Genomic DNA, 12,377 nt, shown 5'->3' on the forward strand with positions numbered 1-12,377 from the left:
TGGTAATATTATGATACTGAATTAATTCATTCGTTCATTCAAAATCACTGGGTGCAACGCAGAACCACAGTCAAAGGGCATCACCCACTCATTCACGTACTCACATTTGTGGACACTTTTGCACCTACTAACATGTGTTTTAAAGGACTGTGAGAGGACACCGGAGCACCCAGAGGAAATCCACACCATTGAACCGGTTTGTTAGCAACAGTACCTGCAGCTTTCCTCCGTACCACCTTCACAGCTGCATATCCTTTCAAAGCCAGGGCAGTGTCTTTTCATCGAGTCTTCCCTTCCTTATACAAGTGGATTATTTTGCATATAATCACATATATCACCTGGAAAAATTTACCTGTACTTAACGGCTGTCAAAATATACTATAATTACAGCATTTCTATTGATGCACATCACTGCATCCAAATAAGGAGTGGGTAGGTTGTTTGGCTCAGCTATTCTCCTCACATTTTTTGAGTGTGTACAAAAAGCAGATCTTGTGACCATTAGATCTTTTGGCTTTAAAGACTCTCCTAACAAAAGCTTCTTCAAAACAAGCTCTGCTTTCACAGCATGAACATTACGGTAAGCTGAGCAACAAAGACATGTACTGTAATTAACGGGAATCCTGAAACCTCCAGGGGCGACAGAGAGAAAAACAGCTTCACAGCGCAACGTGAAATGTCACACATTCTCAGTCCACCTAACCCTACTTGTATCGTAACAGGTGTCCTTGTCATATGAGAAGTCACCAATTCCTGTTGAGCATGTTATTCTAAACAGAGACCATGTCGTGTCATGTCTGTCAGCAGGTTAGGACAGTACTCAGATACTGTTTTAATATGTCACTGAATTGTTGGTCTGTATATTGGTCTACCTAACCTCCCTTGACACAACGCTTTAGAGCTGTTGACTGCAGATAACTTGTTGAACAGTTAACCAAGTATATAATTACCAGTGCACACTCCTAGTTGAGTATCATCTCAAGGAATATCTGGCATCTCTCCGAGTCTAATCCTGTCTCTAACTCTCACGCCATACTTGACCACACTACAGGAATGATGAGATGGCACTGATGGGTACACAAGCATGGCACAAGTGACACATTCTTGCAGCTTCAGGCACACAAAGAGCATACTGGCTTGGCTCATCAGGATTAAAATAGTCAGAGACTTAGATTAAACTGAATGAGAACCACCAAAGCAACTAAGAGCAAGAGAGAGACAGACATGGAAAATGACAACGAGTTACACAGAGCCCTCTGCATCCTACACTAAACTCTTTTGTGTCACAAGCCATCAGCAGGTTCATTGCTGCAGTTACAATGAACTGCCAACTAACCTCAGTTTTGGCAACATGAGTTGGCATGACACATTCGGCTTTCAGCAGTTCATATCCAAGTGAACAGATATGACAGACAGCCAACTTACAACTCACATAGAAATAAAAGTCACCTAGGTTTAAGGGAAACCAAAGTCTGTAGGTAGCACCTAAATTCAGTGCCAGATCCTAACAACGACATGGCTTACACATAAGTCTCATAGACATTATAATGTAGTATGTAGCAACATTAAATAAGTCATATAAATCACTGACTTCTCCAGTGAATGTTTCAAGTAAAATACACTATGTAAACATTTTCATAGCGGCAAGGGCAAACAAAGGTCAAGATAACAAGGATATAGATTCTGTTGTTTTATACACTATCCAAAACGATCATGTTTCTGAGCTTTTGAATGTTACATTCATAATGATAAAATACTGATGAATCTACAGAGATCTCCAGCATGTATCTCTGTCATTAATTTATTATTTTATTTAAGTTTTCAGCAAAAACTTCACATCAAAACTATTGTAAAACGGACAATGTGTTCATAAGCATTTCTTGTAACAACTTGTGTCTTTTACAAATGTAATTTCAGACATCTGATACCCATCACCATTACTGTGAAAAGTTAGAAAACGGTGAGTTAACAATTTAGTCGTATTGTAATCTGGGAAAATCAGTGGAATTCCACCGAGTTACAACCTCCCTAAAGAAAACCTGTATATATACATTTCTTTTTTTAATAAATGACATGTTAGAAACCTCACGAATCATACATTACCACTAGGGTCTGTGTGTATGCCAGTGGCTACTGTTACCCTGCCACCAGGGTGTTATCTTCCAAAGCAGCAGCATGACCCAAAGGTGCTGGAAATAGTTCTGTCACAGGCTGTCCAGAGGAAAGACCAGCCAGCTGTCCATGCACATACTCTCGCCTTGACTGCAACAAATACTCTACCAGAAACAGAGAAACATACAACTACACAAAAACTTATCACACTACATATAGTTCCTGCGCACACACAACACCCTGCTCCAATCAAGCTACAGTTCCAAGCAGCAATTTGATATTTTTAGAAGAGCACTTCACTGTCTCCTTTGGTGTTATTGTGACATACAGGGGGAAAGTAGTGAGCACCTGGGGCTTTTAGGCATTATGGAGGGAGAGGTTTACAGAAAATATCACTTCACTTGCTCCCTCCCATTCATGACTCTCAGTAGGAGAGCGGGATTACCAAAGGACGATAAATTACAGGACAATCAATTACGAACTCCACCGAATAACCAACAGAGAAGCATAAAGCTTAAAAGGTATGTATGTGCTCAATCTACAGTAAACAAATTTATGCTTGTGATATTCTTACAAAGACAACAGTGTCATTAAAGCTGTTGAATTTTTGGATAATAAGCTGAAATTATTTGTTTATCACACTAAGCATTTGTTTTTATTCCTATAGCCTTCACTTTTCACTGAGGTGCTCAACAGGTTCTAAAACAGGTTTTCTCAGATGACAGACATTCTAATAAACTGTACACAAAGAAAAGGATGTCTTGTATTCAAAGGGCATATTGTTCTTCTGTCCCCTTGTGGTCAGCATTATATACAGAATGTCCACAGTTGACATTTTTCCTCTGCTGACATCTGTCAGCATTAGTTTGCTCGATCCAGTAACTATTTACTCTCAACTAGATGAAGTTTCCCAAACTCAGCAATAGTTTTATTCTATATTAAGCTATGGTAATGTTCACACAGATAATTGCCATGGTGCAGTGGGCAACTCTTCCCATTTCGGTCAATACAAATACATAGCCTGTAGGATGAACAGCCAACTTCCCTCATATCACTCTCTTAACAGACAAGTATAAACAAAAGGATTTAGTGGACAATTAGAAAAACGCAACGCCTGACAGGTTTTTGGTACCAGCCTGGCACCATTTTTTCCCTATTTTATATAAGATTGAATCGTTTCTGATTATTTTGGGGCCACAGGACACTTCACCGTGGTGTTTAGAATGATCAGATGATTTTTTTTTTTTTTGAATCATGAGCATAAAATAAAATTAAAATTATTCCATTGTTGGTCTACATACTGGCTGAGAGAAGTTTCTGGGTTTTTTATTCAAAGTGGCCTGTTCAAACCAATTTTCTATTCAAATGAACCAATAAGTACGTAGGCTTGTTTTCACACACAAAGACTTCCACCACACCTAAACACATAAACAGGAGAAATGCTATATTTCCTAGAGCACATGAACATGTGCTTTGTCCTCTGTCTCGTGAACAAAACAAACTTGTACAAGCAAGTCAATTATGTTAGCGATTTGACGCAATTTTCTGAAAAAGCCTATGTGACACAAGCTAGGACTAGCCTCTTTCACCACGGTATTGACATAAAGTTAAGAGACATATGCTGCTAAGTAAACATATCAATTACCCTTTTAGTCACACCCTTACAGTACAATTGCACAGGGTCGTCCCTTAGCCGTGCTGTTTCTCAGAGCAACAATGTTCTCGTGAGAACAACAGCATGTTGCACATAATAATTAGCATCAGAATGTAAATAATTAAAGTCTGACAGTTGAGGCTGTAATAACAGTAATATTACTCAAGGTCTTTTGTCTTCTCATAACTTACCCAAACACTTTAGCAAAAACCCCTGCCTTAAATGGATTACTATTGTGAAGGCAAAACTTAGAAAACTGGAACTTTGTTATTTATTGCTTTGGCATACATACTTCTGTATGTATTTGGTCTTCATGGACCCTGGTTGTCCATCGATGGAAAGTAGATAAGTCACTTTCTGATTTCATATTTGTTCTCACTTGCAGTTTTATGTATAAGACATTATCCAGAACTTGTGCTTAATTGGGCAAATACATTATTGCAGCACTAAACAATAATTTGTTTCTACGATCAAACACTAATTGTAAGAAATATCACATTTTTACGGAAACCCCTAGACAGATTTGAATTACTGGCTCTATTTACCACAACGCCTCAGATATATGAATGACTTACTGTTCTTGTAGTGTGTCGAAAGGCCAGACAAATGGGCAGCGAGCCCTTCTTCTGAACAGCCAGCTTGGGCGACGAGTGTTGTCCGGGATACACACAAGGCCTTGGTGGGAGTTGTGGCATTCAAAGCACAGGGGGAGTCTATGGAAAGTGCCAGGGCAAGAGCAAGAGGGATCATGCCTTATGAATCACTTTCCACATTGTGGAAAACTCTGTCTCATCCTTTATTGGATGTATAACTCACCACTGGACTGGACAGGACTAACCAAAGCTTTGTGTTTGTTTTTGTAGCCCATGTACATAAAAAATGAGAAGAGTGCAAAGGCTTTAATTAACATTACCAGCTTGTGGTGGTTTTTCTTTTTTATTGTGAATTCTGCTCAACTGAAGCTCTGTTTAGAGACGGATTAGGTCTAATTAAGGGTGTCTGAATTTGACCTGACTTAGTGCTTGACAATAAACCCTTATCAATATTTATTGCTCTATAAAATGTTCAATAACATTTATTTAATAACACTTATAATGATTAATAAAAACATTTAAATATTTCAATACACAATTGTAAGCATCACTCTCTGACATTAATTATAGGGCACTGCTCAGTTCACTGCACTCAATTTTAAATTTAGATTAAAAATATTATCTAAGAGGTTTATTTTTGTCTGTGATGTCATATTTCTTGTTTGTGCTTGGCAGTTTTTATGTGGTATTTATGTTCATACAGATATTGGAATTATACTTTATTGACCAAAAATAAATACACTGTGGTATAAATTTTGTCCATATTATCCAGCCCTACTTAGGCTAGAACAATATGGGCAAAAAACAATATACTTACACTACCTGGCTGAAGGTTGGTAGTCAACTATTCAGGTAATATTTACACAGAGCCTGTCCTTTACTGCATTAAACAAATACAACTTCTCTTCAGAAAATGCTTTAGTGCAGATTTTGTATATTTGCTGTGAAGGTGGCATACCATTCCGCCTAGAAAAAATGAGTGAAGTCAAGGCGTCAAAACATTAGGTTTCAATAGCAAAAACACTTCATGCTCCACTTTTCCAGAGAACATAATTCAAATCACATATCCATCACAGAAAACTCAAGGGTTTATACCCCTCAAACCAAGACCTGACTATGTTATTATTGTCTGTAAATCATCTATTTCCACACACCTGATTACTGAATGAAGTTCACCCCAATGCAGTTATGATAATGATTTTGTCAGGCACACAAGGTATTTTGGTCTAATTTATGTACAGACCGTGTGTAATCTCTAATACTAAGCACAATTAACATACATTTACCCACTTTTCAACTTGTTAAGACAACTTCATTTCATTTAATTTAAAAATTATTAAATGTTGAGCTCTGAATGGACTACCTGCCTATTTACATATGTGCCAAGACCCACCCAAAATGTTGTCATTAGCCCTGCTACATAAACATCAGCTGACTACTCTGGTCTGCTTCTCATTCAGGTATGTGCACCATAGCAGCAGGCACATGATATTCCAGCACATGCTAGTACACGTTTCTTTGAGGGGCAACTTGTGTATATGTACAGTGTGAAGGAGGAGACTGAAAGACCCTTGACTTTCTGACTGAGTGACTAAGGTCCCTCATGTTGGTGTAGGATTTTATGTTCACTATCCAAAATATTGAGTCTATCCTACAAGACAGTGTGGTAGGTCAACGAGGAAAGGCATCTACGGGTTCACAACAACAGCAACTACACAACGTGCTTTTCATAAAAGTAAGCTTATTGTTGATAATAATCATTTTCAGGACCACTCAAAATTCAAAAACCATCCTTTGTTTATTTTCCATTCAAAACATTACACATTAGAGTGAGTATATACTACTTAACAGGCAACTAATATATCACAACATGAGTTCAACTTTTGCATTTACTATAGGGTCCCTCTTTTTCAACAGTTCATAATTAAAAAAAAACTGCATTTTTCCCCACACCTCAAGAGTTAAGTCTGAGAAATGGGTTTTATTTTCTGCCTCTAACAATCCAACAAATTGCAAAATCATTCAATAATATTGAGGACTGGTCTTTGTGGGGTCCAGTCTATTGTTCTGATAAAACAAGCAAGGTTAGTTATTTAATTGTGTCACTAATTAAAAACACGTATCTCCATTTTTGTGGAATTTCAGTTTGCTACAGCATTTGAACACAGCACCTGTCTTTAAGGTCACGTGAAAATGTCATGATGAATAGGAATGCTCCAAAATTACTTGGTATTAAATCTTTTTTTTTACATCCATTTCTGAAGAGATTTCAAAAGTTTTCTTCTACTGCAAAGCTACTATTTTGGGAGATGCATGTTTTTTATTTAGACAGCGAAGATTTACAAATGTTAATTCTTGTGTGTTTCCATTGTTCAATGAAGGTTTTCTGACAGCGTCACGATATTTTTTAGCCTTACAGCACCGTGCTGCCTTCACGGTGGAAGCATGAAGGGCTTCATTTACTCCCGTCTCTGAGAACGGTTTATCTCGTGGTACTTTTGGTGTTCTAACAGGTCTTGCATGCTGCTGAGAGTCCTGATTCCCTTCAGCCTTTAATAGTATTCTTAGCTTTTCTCTGTGTTGTCCTGTTATGGTCATTTCTGTTTCAGTCTCCTGACAATAAGGGTCTGGAGCCTACTGGCTGTTTTGATTGTAAATTAAATAAACGAAAGGTGGTCTCTGACGTTTTCACGGGTTGTATTTTATCTCCCAAAGAGGTCAACGGTTTTTCTCATCCTTCCTTAAAGCAAATCGTATATCGACTTTAAACAGCGTCGGCGAGGGTCCACTCGGTTAAGTCTGAAGATGTAGGCAACGGTCACAGATTCCGGAGCGAGATCCGCGTGACACGGCACGTTAATTTCACGCACGCGTTCACCACCATAGACGGAGCAGCAGGAACGCGAGCGCTTCGGTTAGTTAAACCCGCTATTCAGAAACAAACTGGAGTGTAAATCTCGATTTTAATGAAAATGTGCTGTCCTGAGTATCGTTTATCTTCATGAATCCACAGAGAGACGTTACTCAGCCCGAACCTCATCTTGCTCTCCATTGTAGTGAGAACTAAACGGACAGTTCTACGTAGTGGACGGAAACGATGAGCTTATATGTCGTTAGTCAAGTAACTTTAAGCAATAACCTCGTTTATTTCGACTAACAATAGTTAGATATACGGAAAGTCTTTGTCACAGCGAAGTTGCAGTGTCTGATATAACCTGGTTCCCTTCAGAAATACCTTGGCTATCGCTTGGTCTGCTCGATCAGAACGACATGGTGAAAATCTTTTCTGCATTTAAACCCCCAAAATCACAGAAAAAAATAGAGAAACACCGAAGGCCATTCACAAGAAATCCGAGAAACTATGTTAGACCGTCGCACGAGTTCGTCCAGGAAAACTGAACAAATTTGGTTACGGCTGTTTAAATACCGTCAACCCCAACATAATCCCGGTATACTCACCAGAGAGAAATATTATTCCAAAACAGACCACGGTCCTGGAGCCGTGGACACCGAGGAGTGGTGTGTGCTGTTGGAGAGAGATTCCAGCACGCGTCTCTAACGCAGCCCTCAGTCAAGCAGCGACCATGTTGTCCTGACTGTTGCTGCTTCGCATCCGGGAGCTTTTCGCTGGAGGAGGAAGGGAAGGGCGGGGGGCTGGTAGACTACCCCAACCCTCCACAGTCGTGATGGCTTCGGTTCCTTACAACGAGTCAAATCAGATTTGACTCAGGACTCAACTCTTTCAGCTTCCAAACGACTCCTTGGTCATTATCCAAGTTTGCGATTTTATCCATCCCTGTTCGCAGAAGTACTTCAGTATATCACTGAAGTATACAACACGTACCATCTGTGTTACTTTAATAGTCATATTTCCAGTGAAAAACCCAAAGAGCTGCGAACATGCCATTAATCCCACCCTCTATCACCACTTAACGCTTTGCCACTGGCCTGCAGCTTGAAAACCTCTGCTAGTTGATAGGATTGGGTAAGGTTTATGATGTAAATAAAAAAAAAAATAATAATAATAATAATAAAACCTGGCTGTCTGGGACTGGTTGCACAAAATATCTTGAGACAAGGTTTTCCTTAAACTCAAAGGTAAGGTGTCCTTAAAATAAAATTGGTTGCACAAAACACACTAAGTCTTTTCCTTAAAATGCTCACTTGTGTATTTAAGGTTTTTTTCCTTATCCCTTAAGAAATCCCTTAAAGTTCATTAAACTGTTGCAGAAAACACCTTAGCAACCATCCATCCATCCATTCATTGTCCACTGCTTATTCGGGTCTGGGTCACGCGGGATGCAGTCAGCGTAAAGAAACTCAGACCTCCCTCTCGCTAGCCACTTCTTCCACTTCTTCCAGGGGGATACAGAGGCATTCCTAGGCCAGTCGAGACATATAATCTCTCCAGCGTATTTTTCGCCCCATTGGACAAGCCTGAAACACCTCACCAGGAAGGCGTCCAGGAGGCATCCAGACCAGATGCCCAAACCCCCTCAACTGGCTCCTCTCAATGTGGAGGAGCAGTGGCTCCACTTCGAATCTCTCCTGGACTTTCGAACTTCTCACCCTATCTCTAAGGGAGAGTCCAGACACCCTGAGGAGGAAACATATTTCAGCCGCTTTTACCCTCGATCTCATTCTTTCGGTCATTGCCCAAAGCTCATGACCATAGGTGAGGGTGGGGACATAGATTTAATAGTAAAATGAGAGCTTTGCTTTTTGCCTCAGCTCTCTCTTCACCACAACAGACCAGTACAGAGTTTGCATTACTGCTAACGCTGCGCAGATCCGCCTGTCAATCTCCCGCACGATCTTTCACTCGTGAACAAAACCCCAAGATTCTTGAACTCCTCCACTTCAGACAGGATCTCATTTCCAACCTGGAGACAGTACTCCACCCTTTTCCGACTGAGTACCATGGACTCATATTTGGAGGTACTGACTCATCCCGCCGCTTCACACTCAGCTGCAAACTGGTCCAGCAAGAGCTGGATGTCCTAGCTCGACGAAGCCAACAAGACCACATCATCCACAAAAGCAGATATGGGATCCTGAGAGCACCAAACCGGACACTTTCCACCACTTGGCTATGCCGAGAAATTCTGTTCATAGAAGGTGACAATGGGCAGCCCTGATGGAGTCCAACTCTGACTGGAAACCAGTCAGACTTACTGCCAGCCATATGAACCAGACTCCTGCTCTCTTTATATAGGGACTGAATAGCTCTTAGCAAAGAGCCCAGTATCCAATACTCCCAGAGTAACCCCCCCCCCCGCACACACACACACACACAGAATATCCTAAGGGACAAGGTCAAAGGCCTTCTCCAGATCCACAAAGCACATGTAGACTTGTTGAGCAAACTCCCATACACCCTCCAGGATCTTAGCGAGGGTAAAGAGCTGGTCCTTCCACAACCAGTGCAGAATCCACATTGTTCCTCTTGAATCTTAGGTTCAACTATCAGCTGGACTCTCTTCTCCAGTACCCCTGCACAGACCTTACTGGGGATGCTGGGGAGTGTGATCCTCCATAGAGTTGGAACGCACCCTCCTGTCTCCCTTCTTAAAAAGGAGAACCACCACCCCTGTCTGCCAGTCTAGGGTCACTGTCCCCGATGTCCACGTGATGTTGCAAAGACGTGTCAGCCAAGACAGCCCTACAACATCCAGAGACTCGAGGAACTTGGGGCAGACCTCATCCACCCCCAGGACCTTACTGCCAAGAAATTTCCTGAAATTTCCAGCTATCTCGGCCCGGGTGATAGACGAGCCCTCCCTGGAGTCCCCAAACTCTGCTTCCTCTGTAGAAGACATGTTGGTGGGATTGAGAAGATCCTCAAAGTATTCCTTCCATGGCCTAATGACGTCTCCAGTCGAGGTAAACAGCTCCCCACCTCTACCATATACAGTGTTGGTGGAAAACTGCTTTCCCCTTCAGAGTCGCCTTGTTTTTGCCTTGGACGACAGCCGAAGGTGCAATCCGCTTGGACCTTCAGTACCCATAAGCTGCCTTCCGATTCCCTTGAGCAAGTCAGGCTCGATAGGACTCTTTCTTCAGCTTCACAGCCTCTCTCATCTGGAGTGTCCACCACCGAGTGCGGGGATTGCCACCATGACAGGCACCAAAAACCTTTCAGCCACAGCTCTGGTTAGCCGCCTCAACAATGGAGGTCCGGAACATGGCCCATTAGGACTCTATGTCACCAGCCTCCCCCGGGATGCAGTCAAAGCTCTGCAGGATATGGGAGTTAAAGATCTTTCGGACAGGTTTCCCTGCCAAACGTTCCCAGCAAACCCTCAGCACACATTTGGGTCTGCCAGGTCTGTCCAGCATCCTCTGCCACCATCTGATCCAAATCACCACTAGGCGGTGATCAGTTGACAACTCAGTACATCTCTTCAAACAAGTGTCCAGAACTGTGTTCCTCCCCTCCATTTCTCACTGTCATTGCCCACGTGAGCGTTGAAGTCCCCCAGCAGAACAATGGAGTCCCTAGAAAGAATACTTTCCAGTACCCTGTCTAGGGTCCCCAAGAAGGCCAGGTATTCTGAGTTACTGTTCGGTGCATAAGCACAAACAATAGTCAGAGCCCTTTCCCCAACCCGAAGACACAGGGAAATTACCCTCTCGTCCACTGGGGTAAATCCAAACATACAGTAAGCCCACTCCTGCCCTATGCCTCACACCCTGGGCAACTCCAGAGTGAAAGAGCATCCAGCCCCTCTCAAGGAGGATGGTTCCAGAGCTCATACTGTGTGTCAAGTTGGGCCCGACTCTATCTAGCCTCTCTCAACCTCACGCACCAGCTCAGGCTCATTTCCCAACAGAAAGGTTACATTCCATGTTCCAAGAACCAGTTTCAGTAGCCAAGGATCAGAATGCCAGGGTCCCTGCCCTCGGCTGCCACCCGATCCCCAATGCACCAGACCTGGATTACTATCTCTCCCACAGGTGGTGGGCCCATGGGAGAGTGGACCCATATTGCTTCTTCGGACTAAGCCCGGCCGGACCCCATGAGTAAAAGTCCAACAACCAGGCGCTTGCCAAAGCACCCCTCCCCCAGGCCTGGCTGCAGTGTGGGGCCCCTGTAACCTTTCTTCGGGCAATGGAAATTGTGTCCTTGTAATTCTTTTCATTCTTAGCAACCAAATTAAGAAAAAACAATTAAGGTACCTCTGATATTGTCTTAACTGCAACATGGCCGAGGTTATGATGATAAATGAATAGATCCAGAGGAGAGTGATCCATGATCAGGACAACCCACTTGATTCGCTTAATGATGAGCAGTTGATTATAACTTATAGATATTATCTGCAGTCAATACATGATTTGTCCAACCGTCTTGAGTTTGAGTTACTTTCCACAGCTGTGCTCTTCCTGCTGCGATGCTTTGTAATTTTATGCTATAGGATCCTTCCAGTCAGTAATAGATGGGGTTATTCATGTCCATAAGTCAAAAAAAAAAAAATAAAAAATAGAAAAACACCAAACAACATTCACAAGGAATCCCAGAAACTATGTTAGACCGTCGCACGAGTTCGTCCAGGAAAACTGATTACGGCTGTTTAAATACAGTCAACCCCAACATAATCCCAGTATACTCACCAGAGAGAAATAATATTCCAAAACAGACCACGATCCTGGAGCCATGGACACAGAGGAGTGGTGTGTGCTGTTGGAGAGAGATTCCAGCACGCGTCTCTAACGCAGCCCTCAGTCAAGCAGCGACCATGTTGTTCTGACTGTTTCTGCTTCGCATCCGGGAGCTACAATGCATCATTCAACAGTGTTTCATCATTCACCAAGTTTCAAATGCCCTCAGCCGTGTGCTGAAGTCTGTGAGCTGGAACAACAGAGATTATAACAGGTATCACAGCGAGTGCATGTAAACATCAGTTTCCATGGAAACTATAGGATTCTATTCCCATAACAAATCTGCAAGTGCAGTAAATTCCTTAACACATTTCCTTTAATCTTTTAAGGGATTCTGAGCAATACCCTTAAGTAAATCC

General features: G+C 42.0%; 1 protein-coding gene across 5 annotated transcripts in view; it reads right to left on the reverse strand.

The window, feature by feature from the left end:
* Positions 1 to 12,135, reverse strand: part of slc20a2 (solute carrier family 20 member 2) — a 42,154-nt gene extending 30,019 nt beyond the window's left edge. For 3 of the 5 annotated variants that reach the window (XM_066643334.1, XM_066643329.1, XM_066643335.1), the window contains exon 1: positions 7,819 to 7,962. The gene's annotated coding sequence lies outside the window, so the exon portion shown is untranslated. Of the gene's footprint in view, positions 1 to 4,341; positions 4,480 to 7,818; positions 7,963 to 11,970 lie in introns of those variants that run through there. The other 2 variants (XM_066643330.1, XM_066643332.1) reach the window with 2 other exon arrangements.
* Between the last annotated feature and the right edge of the window lie 242 nt (positions 12,136 to 12,377).

This window comes from Hoplias malabaricus, chromosome 14 (assembly GCF_029633855.1).
Source record: "Hoplias malabaricus isolate fHopMal1 chromosome 14, fHopMal1.hap1, whole genome shotgun sequence".
Classification (NCBI taxonomy): domain Eukaryota; kingdom Metazoa; phylum Chordata; class Actinopteri; order Characiformes; family Erythrinidae; genus Hoplias; species Hoplias malabaricus.